Genomic DNA, 15,691 nt, shown 5'->3' on the forward strand with positions numbered 1-15,691 from the left:
AAATGTTATTGTGCAAATATCTCTGGACAACAATAGATAATGAAAAATGACTTCCACAGGTATGAATGTAAGGCAGGAACACATAAAAGTAAATACTGTGAGACTTTCTAAAACGTAAGCAGATGCTCCTTATTATTTCTTATGCAATCAATAATGTGAAAAATCTCAGAAATAATGACATTGGTTTCAACACAATACATAAATTATATCCTGAGAAATTGCAAAATGAAGTTGTGCTGTCCCACATCATGAAATATGTATCCCCACTGATCTATGTTTTTGGCAGGAAACCCCATTATTACTTTTAGCCCTCATAATAACAGTGAAAGTAAGGTTACGTATGTCAATCGCATCACAATTATGAGCAACAGGTGGTTCACGCTTGCATCTCAAGATGTATAGTAGCAATACATTTCATTTATTTTGAGCATCAACCTTGTTTTGCAATTTATCAGGCTGTTATTTACATATTGTGATTTAAGTGACACCATTCTTTTTGTGATTTTTCATGTTATTCATTGGGAAAGAAATAATACGTGTTGTTCATTAAAGAAAAGTTTCTGTTGAAAGTAATATTTGCTTACATTTCAGAACCTCTCATAGTATTTATTTTCATTCCACGGAAAATTGTTTTTCAATATCTGTTTTCGTTCTGAAGATAATAGCACTGAAACATTTAAGTGGGCGAGCCTGTGTTTTACTGAGCTGTGATAGAAAGGAAGGAAGATCATGGTTCAGTGCCCTACTGATGGCAAGGTCTTTAGAGCTGGAGCACACTCATATCGAGGAAAGAAGGAAATTTGCCATCCAGTTTCAATATAATTATCCTATTATTCACAGTAAGCAATTGAGAGAAATCATAGAAAACCTAAATCTCTATGGCGAGACAGGGATTTGAACCTGAGATCCTTAGCAGCGAAACAGTAGTTAAGACATTGTGAAAATTAATGCCTGATGCTACCCATGATTATGAGAATGCGTGTAGCCTGTGGTCCACTGATAGAGACCAGCTAAACTTACATGTATCTGGGATACACATTAAGGTTCCAGTGTAAGACATATGAAAACCAACTAATAGAAATTACATGAACATAATACCACCAAATTGTGGATTTAATTTTGGCACAATTAACGCACATTATGTATGTTGGATTAAGAAAGATTCTGGGTCCATAAAACATGTAGTTCCAGTGTGTAGTCACATGTATTTGCCATAAAGAGGCTTATAACAATTCTGTTCTGGTAGTAAGGTCATATTGTTCAAAAAGCTCAGCATTAAATTATTAAATCTATTAAATAAGAGGTAGGCAGAAGCCCTTTTGGAAAATGAGTAAGAAAAATGAAGGCTTTCCTTAAAAAAACTCAAAGCTAGCCCATACAGCCTAACTCGTCAAGAATAAATCTTCTCACTACCCTAGACTTGTTACCTGTTATCTCCGTAAATGGAAGCTGAGGTCATATTCATATTCCCTGGCCAACTTCACCAGAGCAAAGTAATGTATGCCTTGTCCAGACCCAAAGACTTTTCTATCTCAGATGTACTGATACTGACAAGGTATCTTTGCTTCAACAGGAATTCAATCTGCTGAAGGCTGAAGTTATAGTAGCAAGCATGGGCCATGGGCTAGGAAAGAGCAGTCGACTGAGCACAGTGTAGGTAGACGTGTGTGTGTGTGTGTGTGTGTGTGTGTGTGTGTGTGTGTGTGTGTGTGTGTGTCCCGAAAGTTAGCTCGGCTCTGTACCTTTTTGTCACCTTTATTCCTAAATAAATGATGAAAGTTAGAGTTATAAAAGTATGTGCATCCAATAACCTCAGCCAACTTTCAACTGGACTGACATTCTGCAGTGACAGACATCACATTTTTGTATAGCATCTCAAATCTATGTTTTTGTAGTTTTCTTCAACAATACCTTTGAAGTTGACATTCTGTTTGCTTCTTTGTCTTCCTCCTATTGGGATGTGTGCCTTATAATAATTTTCTCCTTGGTGGAGTGCTGAACCATAACCTTCCTGTATTTTACTGCAATATTTCAATGAAACACAGGCAATGGCTGTGACAACTTGGAAACACAGTTCAAGCATCTGCTACTAGTTGGCACAGAAAATTTAGTTCAAATGGCTCTGAGCACTATGGGACTCAACATCTTAGGTCATAAGTCCCCTAGAACTTAGAACTACTTAAACCTAACTAACCTAAGGACATCACACACACCCATGCCTGAGGCAGGATTCGAACCTGCGACCGTAGCAGTCCCGCGGTTCCGGACTGCAGCGCCAGAACCGCACGGCTACCGCGGCCGGCTTGGCACAGCAGTTGCTGAAAAAATCCAGATGTTTGTGGAGGAAAATTCGAAAATCAAAATTTATAATTGTGCTAAAGGCACTGAAATGCAAGGTGGTGTTGGTGGGAAATTTAAAAGTGCAAGATTGTGCTGGTACGAAAGTTAAAAATGTTATATAGCCATGGAGACAGTACGCAAGTTGGCAGATTCGATTTTACACAGAGTACGCGAAGGAACTTGCTCCCCTTCCTGCAGCGGTGTACCCTAGGTCTCTAGAAGAGCGTAGCGTTCCGAAGGACTGGAAAGGGGCACAAGTCATCCCCGTTTTCAAGAATGGACGTCGAACAGATGTGCAGAACTATAGACCTATATCTCTAACGTCGATCAGTTGTAGAATTTTGGAACACGTTTTATGTTCGAGTATAATGACTTTTCTGGAGACTAGAAATCTACTCTGTAGGAAGCAGCATGGGTTTCGAAAAAGACGATTGTGTGAAACCCGGCTCGCACTATTCTTCCATGAGACTCGGAGGGCCATAGACACGGGTTCCCAGGTAGATGCCATGTTTCCAGACTTCCGCAAGGCGTTCGATACAGTTCCCCACAGTCGTTTAATGAACAAAGTAAGAGCATATGGACTATCAGACCAATTGTGTGACTGGATTGAAGAGTTCCTAGTTAACAGAACACAGCATGTCATTCTCAATGGAGAGAAGTCTTCCGAAGTAAAAGTGATTTCAGGTGTGCCACAGGGGAGTGTCTTAGGGCTGTTGCTATTCACAGTATACGTAAATGACCTTGTGGATGACATCGGAAGTTCACTGAGGCTTTTTGCGGATGATGCTGTGGTGTATTGAGAGATTGTAACAATGGAAAATTGTACTGAAATGCAGGAGGCTCTGCGGCGAATTGACGCATGGTGGAGGGAATCGCAATTGAATCTCAATGTAGACAAGTGTAATGTTCTGCGAATACATAGAAAGAAAGATCCTTTATCATTTAGCTACAATATAGCAGGTCAGCAACTGGAAGCAGTTAAATCCATAAATTATCTGGAAGTAGGCATTAGCAGTGATTTAAAATGGAATGATCATATGAAGATGATCGTCGGAAAAGCAGATGCCACACTGAGATTCATTGGAAGAATCCTAAGGAAATGCAATCCGAAAACAAAGGTAGTAGGGTACAGTACGCTTGTTCGCCCACTGCTTGAATACTGCTCAGCAGTGTGGGATCCCTACCAGATAGGGTTGATAGAAGAGAAAGAGAAGATCCAACAGAGAGCAGTGCACTTCATTACAGGATCATTTACTAATCGCGAAAGCGTTACAGAGATGATAGATAAACTCCAGTGGAAGACTCTGCAGGAGAGACGTTCAGTAGTTTGGTTCGGGCTTTTGTTGAAGTTTCGAGAACATCCTTCCCCGAGGAATCAAGCAGCACATTGCTCCCTCCTACGTATATCTCGCGAAGAGACCATGAGGATAAAATCAGAGAGATTAGAGCCCACACAGAAGCATACCGACAATCCTTCTTTCCATTAACAATACAAAACTGGAATAGAAGGGAGAACGGATAGAGGTACTCAGGGTACCCTCTGCCACACACTGTCAGGTGGCTTGCGGAGTATGGATGTAGATGTAGAACTGGTTATTTGTCAAACATAATTAAAGATATTAATAGTATTGGCATAACTCAGCACTAGTGATAAAACTCACTGGTTAAGCACCACTTGACTACCATTGTACTTCGATATTGAACTGCATTTGGTGTAAGGCACAATGGGTCCTAAAATTTACTAATGCCATATCCAAAATATACATAAGCACACGCTGCCCCCCCTTCACCCCACCCCCACCCCCAAACACATGCACACGCACACTAAAACAAACAAACACATACACACCCAAAATTATATGTCAAGTGTAGCAATGTTATTAGCTTGTCTCACCTAACAACTAAAACGTGGCTGTGTTCTCTCAAAATAAGTAAGTTCCATAATGCTATTTTCATGTCTAAATTGTGTCTAAATATGTGTGGCGACCATTGACCTCGAGTAACTGCCACCTACGAAGTGCAGAGGGAACAGTCTTTGGGATCTCTGGGTTCTTTGGTTCAGTCTGGTGGACTTCGGTTCCTATGTGCATGTTATGAATTGCTGTAGTGTTTTCCTTGTGTTTTGTGTAATTACTCGAACTTAATAAAAGTGCTTGATCATAATTGGAGTTTTCTGTGCGTGACCAGCCACTGCAGCCAGAAAACCCACAGTGGTGACCCCAAGTCACGAAAAGACATTGCAATCGCTCATTGTGTATCACCGGTTTCATGCCAACAGACAATGTAGCAGCGTCCAGTTTTTCCAGGAGTGCAGGACACCGCAACCACAGAATGGACATTCGATTGTGAAGGGCAACACTTCACCCCGTGCACTACTAATACACCTGGAATGTTTGTATCTCTCTTGTTTGCTTCAACCAGCCAGATGACTCTAACTTCTGCCGGCACACCACACTGGGTGCTATACGCATCAGTGCGGACACTTTCTATGGCATTCTAAGCTTGACAGAACGCTCCTCCAGCACAAGATCCCCAGAAACCCCTCACCCGCGATTCTGCTGCACAACACGGACCACACAGCTATCTAGTTTTGGGGTCCACACAGCTATCTAGTTTTGGGGTCCACACACATGGCGGCCCACTTCTTAGAGCGGTCCGCCGTTTAATATCTCCCCCTCCGTGCTGATCGAAGGGACACATGCATCAACCGAGCCTGGCCATCCACGCACACCTCGATCAACGCTCCTGCCCTATCACTCCTATCCGCCCTATCACTTGGCGCCCAATTGCAATTTCGTGGCTCTGCTCGAGATTTCGCGTGCATTGGCCGCTGATCCTTGTGTGCCGTGCTCATCGTGTGAACGTACAGATTTCTTGCCTACAAGGACTGGATATCACAGCTCGCCTGCACAGCTAATGGACGTCCAACGAAACACGTCACCTGTCACTGAGCCACAGTTTGCATCAGTGAACACAGTGCAGAATGCCCGTATGATACGTGCCTTTCCTACAGCCCCGCAAGCACTGGTTCCTGGTCATTATCCAAAGCTGCCGCCATTACAACCGGACAACCCAGTGGCGTGGTTTACCTTGGTGGACAATATGTTGGACATACACGGTATTGCGGATGACAGCACTGGTTTTGTGTGTTCAATGAAGCACCTACATGACCACCCTGATCTGATCAGTGACTTGTTGCTGAATCCACCTGAGAGCAACAAATATGCCTCTGCCAGTGCACTACTCATCGAACGTCTTTCTCGTCTGCCAGCAGATAAGATTCACAGCATTATTTATGACAAGACATTAGGTGACAGAACCCCTTTACAGCTGTGGCGACACTTGCATGCACAGGTCAGTACCGGGATCTTGCCGAACTTAGCACTCTGGGCATTGTGCTTGGTGAAACTGCCGCAAGAACTACAATTACATTTTCTCCCACATACCACAACACCACTCGAGGATATACTGTGGCTGGCAGACCAGGCATACACCATTATTCGGCACCGCCACGCCTCTCCGCACAGCACAGCGCCTAATACTGCCGAGGTTCACAATCCTGTGAGTATACTTCCACTGTTGGGTGTTAGAGGCCGGGCACATGCGTATTGCGGAGAGAACATGGGACAAATTGGGGACAGCACATGGGACAACAGCCATCTGGCAGCCAAGATCGGGAACGCGACGAGCCGGCACCAGCCTCTTCCCACCCCAACCGGGCTAGCGCCTTCCCCTTGCCTGACGCTTTGGCTGGCGGGAGGAGTGCAGCTGACTCACGCATATGCTGGTTTCGCTCCTCTTACAGTGACGCCACTTGCAACTGCCATCCGCCCTGCGCATTCCCAAATGCCGCACATGGTCTGCAGTAGGCGCGACGGCTTGTGGATGCATGCAACGGCGGCTACAGATGTTGCAATCTGTCAGATCACCGACCTCATTAGGATGTCTGTGTGTCTTGGCTTTAGGTTTGTGCTGGTATTTTTCATCTATACCAGAGCACACACTAGTGTCGTACCTCCCACATTTACCGTAAAGAACACAACACCAGCCAAACTGTTCCTTCAAGCAGCAAATAAATTGCAACTTCGTGTTGATGGTTTGGCCGAGTTAACCTATTGCACTCGTACCAGGCAAACAGTTCATTTGGTCCTCCTACATGGCTGACATAGAAGACCCAGTATTAGGCACTGACTTCCTTTTTCATTTCGGACTGTCTCCAGGCCTCCATTCGGCTGCTTTATCGCACCATACCTCGTCCACGCATTGCTTGTTCAGTCGCCTCCTCAGTCTCCCTCCCCCTTAGCTCCCCAATGATTTTGACACTGCTCTCATCGAGTGCTCTTCACTGGTTCACTGGCAGACAGCCTCACAACTTCCATTGCCCAGCTTCAGTCCGAGCACTCTGCAGTCGACGCTCTCCGCACTAACTTGCAATGCCGAACTGAACCGCGCTATATCATCGGCTACGCAAGCCCTCACAGAGGCATGATGCCTCATGCAACACCTGTCAACGCCATCTACATCTACATCTACATCCATACTCCGCAAGCCACCTGACGGTGTGTGGCGGAGGGTACCCTGAGTACCTCTATCGGTTCTCCCTTCTATTCCAGTCTCGTATTGTACGTGGAAAGAAGGATTGTCGGTATGCTTCTGTGTGGGCTCTAATCTCTCTGATTTTATCCTCATGGTCTCTTCGCGAGATATATGTAGGAGGGAGCAATATACTGCCCTCAGACACTGGAGACACACCACATGGAACTTTGTCACCACCGACGTGGACAGCTCCTCCAGCACATCAGGTTAGTGACTCTCACGTGCTACCGACTCCCATTCACGTTGCCCCTTGAGTGAATTTGCCAGCCCAGCTGAACGCTATCACAAATGGCATGACACACAAATGTCGCAACAGACGGGCCACCAGTGCGTCATAAAGCATGCTGACTGCCGCCACATGAGCTACACCTCGCTAAGGCCACAGGGGAGGCACTTCTGCGGGCAGATATTGTTTGTCCGTCAGACAGTAACTGGTCTTTGCCCGTACATTTAGTTCCAAAAAAACTTTTTGGCGTCTAAGAATTTTGTTACATGCCTTATGGTCTGAAAAACACGGCCCAAACTTGGCAATGTTTTATAGACTCACTGCATGTATTGTTATGCATACATTGATGACATACTCATTTTTTCCTCCTCTGACTGAGAACTAGAGCTCCACCTGGCCATGATGCATGACTTACTGAAACATAATGGAGTCTAGATCAGTAATTACAAGTCAGAACTCTGCTGCACTGCTGTCACTTTTCTTGGGTACACAGTCTCCTCTGAAAGTATATGCACCCGTCAGGAGTGAGTTGACTGCATTCGCTATCTACCTCTCACAGTGTCATTTCGTGAATTTTGCCAGTTATTAGGATCTATCAATTTCTACCATCGTAACCTGCCGATGGTGGCAGCTATTCAAGCCCCTTTGACTGACGCATTGGCTGGAAATAAACGTCGGGCAAACACCGAGTACAGTGGTCTGTCAACATGGTGAGAGCTTTTGAAGACCTTAAATAAGTGTTTTGGTGTCACTCTCGCCCACCATTTTTCAGATGCCTGCATCTCTATTACAGCACGTTGGTGACACAACATGATGACTTGGTTTCCTTTCCAAAAAACTATCGACGGCTCAACGTAAATGGCCAGCATTTGACAGAGAATTACTTGTGGTTTATGAAGCTGTAAAATATTTCTGCTGACATTGAAGGAAGGAACATAACAATTTTCACAGACCGTCCTCCCCTCGCGGAAGCTATCCGTAATCCCGCTGTTGGCCTTCCCCCATGTAGGTTTCGGCAGATGGGCTTAATTTGCCAATACATGATAGACATCCGTTACATCCAAGGTTGAGAAAATGTGGTGGCTGACTACCTATTACGTGTCACTGCAATTTCGTCCCCCATTAATTTTGATGAACAGCCCACGTACAGGACAATGATACTGAATTGCACAACCTCCTCTGACAGGACCCAGATACTTCCCTCCAGATCGTTTCCCACAACTTATCAGGCTCGGTCAAGCCACTGTGGTGCGATACGTCCTTGGGCACCGCCCAGCCTATCGCACATTGCATCACCAAGTATTTACTACAGTACATAACCTCTAACATCCTGGTGTTAAGGTTGCTATGTGCCTTGTTACAGAACACTCTGTGTGGCTGGGTGTGAAGAGGGATTGTCGCACTTGGGCTTTTGCTTGTGTACAGTGCCAGTGCAGCAAAGTCGGCAAACACACACAGCCCAGTTTAGGTTGATTCAGCATCCCGAAAGGCAGCTTCCGTCATGTGTATCTGGACACCATAGGACCGTTACCCTTGTTTGATGGTTTCGGTTATATCCTGTCTGTCACTGGCCGTGTTACACGTTGGGTGGAGGCAAAACCCCTGCAGGACATTGCATTGACTTGACAGAAAATCCTAGGAAGTTCTGGTCTTACGTTAAATCAGTAACTGGCTCGAAACAGCATATCCAAACACTTCGGGATGATGATGGCATTGAAACAGAGGATGGAACGCGTAAAGCTGAAATACTAAATTCCTTCTTCCAAGCTGCTTCACAGAGGAAGACCGCCCTGCAGTTCCTTCTCTAAATCCTCGCACAAACGAAAAAATGGCTGACATCGAAATAAGTGTCCAAGGAATAGAAAAGCAACTGGACTCACTCAACAGAGGAAAGTCCACTGGACCTGATGGGATACCAATTCGATTCTACACAGAGTATGCGAAAGATCTTGCCCCCTTCTAACAGCCGTGTACCGCAAGTCTCTAGAGGAACGGAAGGTTCCAAATGATTGGAAAAGAGCACATGTAGTCCCAGTCTTCAAGAAGGGTCGTCGAGCAGATGCGCAAAACTATAGACCTATATCTCTGACGTCGATCTGTTGTAGAATTTTAGAACATGTTTTTTGCTCGAGTATCATGTCGTTTTTGGAAACCCAGAATCTACTCTGTAGGAATCAACATGGATTCCGGAAACAGTGATCGTGTGAGACCCAACTCGCTTTATTTGTGCATGAAACCCAGAAAATATTAGATACAGGCTCCCAGGTAGATGCTATTTTTCTTGACTTCCGGAAGGCGTTCGATACAGTTGCGCACTGTCGCCTGATAAACAAAGTAAGAGGGTACGGAATATCAGACCAGCTGTGTGGCTGGATTGAAGAGTTTTTAGCAAACAGAACACAGCATGTTGTTATCAATGGAGAGACGTCTACAGACGTTAAAGTGACCTCTGGTGTGCCACAGGGGAGTGTTACGGGACTATTGCTTTTCACAATATATATAAATGACCTAGTAGATAGTGTCGGAAGTTCCATGTGGCTTTTCGCGCATGATGCTGTAGTATACAGAGAAGTTGCAGCATTAGAAAATTGTAGCGAAATGCAGGAAGATCTGCAGCGGATAGGCACTTGGTGCAGGGAGTGGCAACTGACCCTTAACATAGACAAATGTAATGTATTGTGAATACATAGAAAGAAGGATCCTTTATTGTATGATTATATGATAGCGGAACAAACACTGGTAGCAGTTACTTCTGTAAAATATGTGGAACGATTTGAAGTGGAATGATCATAGAAAATTAATTGTTGGTAAGGCGGGTACCAGGTTGAGATTCATTGGGAAAGTCCTTAGAAAATGTAGTCCATCAACAAAGGAGGTGGCTTACAAAACACTCGTTCGACCTATATTTGAGTATTGCTCGTCAGTGTGGGATCCGTACCAGATCGGGTTGACGGAGATCCAAAGAAGAGCGGCACGTTTCGTCACAGGGTTATTTGGAAACCGTGATAGCGTTACGGACATGTTTAACAAACTCAAGTGGCAAACTCTGCAAGAGAGGCGCTCTGCATCGCGGTGTAGCTTGCTCGCCAGGTTTCGAGAGGGTGCGTTTCTGGATGAGGTATCAAATATATTGCTTCCCCTTACTTACACCTACCGAGGAGATCACGAATGTAAAGAGAGGTAATGACAGTGGCACATAAAGTGCCCTCCGCCACACACCGTTGGGTGGATTGCGGAGTATAAATGTAGATGTAGATGTAGATGTAGATGTAGGACGCACATTCGTATCATCCCGGAAAGCTCTATTCAGCTGCTCTACATCCATCACCACCAGGGAAGGCAACTTGAATCCGTGCTGTTTAACAAACTCAGTGTACTCTATGGGGTGGATAGATTCTGCACTACGGCTTACCACTCACAGAGCAAGGGACTGGTCGAGCGGTGGCACAGGACCTTGAAAGCGGGCCTTATGTGCCAAAGTGGTGAGTGGTCCGATGCCGTTCCCTGGGTTATGTTACGAATATGCACGGCTTACAAGACAGACCTCCAGTCTTCACTTGCGGGGGTCCTGTATGGTGAGACCCTAGTTCTCCCTGCAGAGTTCGTCAACAACGAAGCAATTGTACGCCTGTACAACCTACCCACCCTAGTTGAGCTTGTCCGGACACACGTAGCTGCAATCCACACGTCTCCTCCATGCCTGCACACCCGTCCTCAGGTCTTTCTGCATTCGGCGCTGGACTCTTGCCAGTTCGTTATGTTACGGGATGACACAGTCAAACCAGTATTACAGCCACCTTGCTCTGGCCTGTATAAAGTAGTGGCTGTCGGCAAACAGTTTCCCTTGAATGTGTGAAACCAGCCTGGATGATGGAGGAATCTGTACCACACTCTCTCAAGTCAAGTGTACCTCTGTCAGGTGATGACTCCGAGCTCATACAGACTGCCCACTCCCCTGTGCCCCACCGTGATCATATGTACCCCGAGCCTACACCCATGGGCAGCTCAGTTGCGTGTGACGATACTCTACCCTTGTTTCACTCCGGCACTGCACATGACAATCCACAACCTCAGGCCCAATCATGTTGTGTGTGACATTAGCCCATCACAAGTGTCGGCAGGCAAAGCCCCCACAGAGTGTTCCAGTGTTTCTCCTGAACTAAATTATTTTTCTCCACCACCTCTGCTAGTGCCCCCTATGTCCACTGTCGACGAAATCTGCATCTCAATCAACACCTCTGAGTGTCCATGCTATGAGCTTTCCTTGCAGCTCCACGAGGAATCCATCTTTGTCCTCCACGTAGGGGACACTTCATGCAAGTCCACCCCCGTGTCACATATCACTATCCTGCGCACAGTCCCCATCCCCAATGGGGTGGATACGGCTGGCACAGCTGCGACATTCAGCACCGATGGGATGCTCAAGATTCGCATTCCCCTCTCCCCCTGTACTACGACACATACATCTTCCGTGCCAGACCAGTTCACGTGTGCAGGTCGACCAATCCGCCCCCCCCCCCCCCCCCCCCCCCCCCCCACTGGATGGTGGACTATACCAATGCTAGTCCACTCTGCACAGACTCTTCGCACACGCCTCTACCAACCAGTGTGCATCCCACAACACCAATACACAGGAAGACGCCCATGTCCTTCCCCCAGTGCTCCACAGTCCTGGGGGGAAAGGGGCAGGGGGACCCTCAACCACAAGTAACTGCCACCTACGAAGTGCAGACTAAACAGTCTCCGGGGGTCTCATGGTTCTTTGGTTTGGTCTGGTGGACTTCAGTTGCAATGTGCATGTTGTGAATTTCTGTAGTGTTTTTCTTGTGTTTTATGTAATTACTCTGACTTAATAAAAGTGCCTGATCATAATTGGTTGGAGTTTTCTGTGCGTGGTCAGTCGCTACACCCAGAAAACTCACAAATGTATAGGTATTGGTATTTCGATTGGAGGCTATGTTACTTGTGGTACAAAAATCAAACTATTATCAACTACTTTTTAGTAATGCTTTAACTCACCAAGCACCATTTTTGAGGCAAGGAAGACAATACATGAGACTAGAAAAATACAATCAATGTTATTGACTAACTAATAAAGGTTTCTGTTACGTTTGATCATACCCTGTGGTGCCATGGTTGTGTCCCAGCATTACATTTTCAAAAAACTTTGGACGATAAGTGCTACTAAGTTGTTGCAGTTTGATGAGATCATTTATGTGTTGTATTAATTAAACTACATATATTCTTCATATGCAATGAGAACTTCACTATGTACAAAATATAAGATGTAAACGTAACAAAACTTGAGTAAACGAGCTTCCAAAAAGAAACAGAAGTTCAAAATCTTAAAAGTTATTACTCATACTACATCATATTTAGAGTGCAAATCCCATGTTGCAGTACAAATGTAACTTAATTGTACTGTAAAATTTAAAAAAATAATAATTACATGTGGCTCACATTAATAGCATTACTAATCTAACTTAGGGTTCAAGAAGCACTTAATGATGAGCTTAGCTTCAGTAGTTGTATTAGCCATTAAAGTAACCTAAATTGTCTGCATTATTTATCAAAATAAGTAAAAATTTGCTGTATAACTTCATAAAACACATATGCCATTAACGTGATTAACTTACAGCTTAAAGTGTGATAATAGTTTGTTCTTTATACCAAAGCAAACAATGTTATTCTCTTGTTGTAATCATCTGTTTTATTTGTGAAAAACTGGTCTTAGTTGGAGTAACACTGACATCAAAGACAGACAACACAACAGTGACTTGTATCCTGTTGTGCAAAATGTTTGTGATCTTCTGCTGATAATGCTAACATGTAACCTCACATAACGGAGACTACGTAACACTGTGTAAAATAGCATTTTCAAAAGTTGTAATACAAATTCACATAAGTAAGGGGATGGGGGTTTTTATCCTTTCAAGTATCCACATTCAACTAATTTCAAAATCGGCCAAACATTATAGGGACTCAACATTAGAGTACAAAATGTTTGTTATCTTCAGCTGGTAATGCTAAAGCGTGCTACCACACAATGCAGACTCCGACATTTTGGACCTAGAGTATTCACAGTTTTATAACAAATTACCCCTGTTGTAGCAAAATTGTAACAAATTACCCCATAAATCATTGTGTTACAGCAAAATTCTAAGTAGTTGTCCCATATGATAACAAAATTGTAACAGGTTACCCCATACGTAAACATTTTTACAAAATTTTTTATCACATTTCATCATATGTCATGAATACAATGTGGATACTGTTGGGGCAATTGTGGTCGGTTTGTTGGCTGACTACCACGACTTTGGATACTGTTGCAGCGCAGTGATGGCCAGTTAACAAATGATGACCGCCATTATCTGAGCTACTGTTGTGGGTTAATGATGAGTAGTTGACATTGTGGCTACAGTTAACCTGGACACTGTTCTGGGGCACTGATTGTCAGTTCACAATGTGACTGCCATCATTCCAATCATTGTGATTACTGTCACTGCAATTGCTATAATTTCAGTGTTACACAACGATGTAACAACTTGCCCCTGTAATAGCAGAAATTGAGGCAAATTGCGTGTCTGTGTATGTGCGGATGGATATGTGTGTGTGTGTGTGTGTGTGTGTGTGTGTGTGTGTGTGTGTGTGTGTGTGTGTGTGTGTGTTTGTGCATGTGCGAGTGTACACCTGTCCTTTTTTTCCCCTAAGGGAAGTCTTTCCGCTCCCGGGATTGGAATGACTCCTTACCCTCTCCCTTAAAACCCACATCCTTTCATTTTTCCCTCTCCTTCCTTCCTTCCTGACGAAGCAACTGCCAGTTGCGAAAGCTCGTAATTCTGTGTGTGTGTTTGTGTGTTTTGTTCATGTGCCTGTCTGCCGGCGCTTTCCCGCTTGGTAAGTCTTGGAATCTTTGTACCCCATATATTTAAGCAGAATTGTAACAAATTCCATGTGTCACAGACTCAAAAAGGTTGACTCATGCTCAGTAAAGTCAAAAGTTGTTCCAGCAAGTAAATGTGATTAGTCAGTGAGATAAGACTAGCGAATGCCAGGAAATCAACAGTTGTTCCAACGAGTATAACACTGACATTCATTACATCATGTGTGCCACTTGATATGCTATTCATGATATCAGGAGCCACATTCCCTTTACTATGACGTCGTCATGACAACACATGCTGTTCATCGACTGCTTGATGTCACAGTCTAAGATGCTGGCTACTTACTGATCGACTCTCTCATTTTAATGGCCATTAAAACTCTGCACTGATTGTAATGTTATATGGTCAATATCAGTGATCCACATTTGATGTCTCGGTAATGACATAGTAGAGGGTGCATGGGTGTGAAGCCATGGATAGGGGCGCCAAATTCATATTCTTGAGGAGAAAGAAACCTTGTTTCACAAAGTGCCTAGCATCCAGCGCAGGATGGTCTATCAATTACTCATACGATTTTGATGCGCATCCCTTTTGGTTTTTGAATGCACTCTGTAAGTTGATATCTGAATGAATTGTAAGCCGCACGGGGTAGCCGTGCGGTCTGAGGTGACTTGGTATGGTTTGCGCGGCTTCCCTCGTTGGAGGTTCGAATCCTCCCTCAGGCATGGGTAATGTGTTTTCCTTAGTGTAAGTTAGATTAAGTAGTGTGTAAGCCTAGGGACAAAAAAAAGTTTATAAGTTGATTTTTGAATACGTGTATAGTGTACTTGATGATTCTGTCAGGGGAATACTTGTCACATCTAGAAATTAACTTTCCTGCAGGCAAAAAGGGGACCGGGCTATACAAGCTGAGCGGTGTAAAGCTGAACAAGTGAATACCAATCGCTGTCTGATTGTGTTGTTGTTTGGGTTTGCGCATGATCAGCGTTGTTATAATTATTAGGAAAATCCATAGATTCAGACTAAAAGAGTGGAAATAAACGACTATCAGGAATAACAGACAAGAAAAATTATATATTAGCTTCTCGGTGTATGCAGGAAAATGAAATTTTGTCAGAAGATTTTTGGCCAGATCGCTACACTAGTAAGGATGAGTTGTACAGTCTCCGTCTAGCAGCCGCTTAAGTTTTATTCTGGAAGTAGCACAGAAAATGGTTTGTACGAACATAACAACGCCTAACCGGAGAATAATCAGGGATAACTAAACCGGTGATTCTGGCAGGATTGTGAAGTTAATCGGCAAATAAGTTTTGACAAAGGCAGGAATAGTTCCATAATTAGCCATTACAAGATTATTTGTTAGAACGAGGAAGGAGAAGAAATGGGGACATCACACAAATTAGGGATGATTCCAAATTTATATAAAAATCTCGTACACTACTATTTTTCGATCTAGTGCTCGAGAAACTGGAGCGGATGAATGAAATGTGAAACTATTTTCTAACATAAAGCTTTTTTCTTGTAGTAGGGCTAATAGGCATTTTATGTTGGTCTTCATGAATTATATTCTGTCGTGTTATCAAAATGACCATTTGTGCCAAAACAGTGTCGTTTATTTGGTGTGTGTTTCAATTTCTGCTGTGTT

The 15,691-nt window shown here is 44.0% G+C and overlaps 1 protein-coding gene across 2 annotated transcripts in view; it reads left to right on the plus strand.

The window, feature by feature from the left end:
- The window catches only part of LOC126291922 (speckle-type POZ protein-like), an 82,635-nt gene that overhangs the window by 51,766 nt on the left and 15,178 nt on the right, over positions 1-15,691 (plus strand). The gene's annotated exons all lie outside the window — the stretch shown is intronic.

This window comes from Schistocerca gregaria, chromosome 9, assembly GCF_023897955.1.
Source record: "Schistocerca gregaria isolate iqSchGreg1 chromosome 9, iqSchGreg1.2, whole genome shotgun sequence".
Taxonomy (NCBI): domain Eukaryota; kingdom Metazoa; phylum Arthropoda; class Insecta; order Orthoptera; family Acrididae; genus Schistocerca; species Schistocerca gregaria.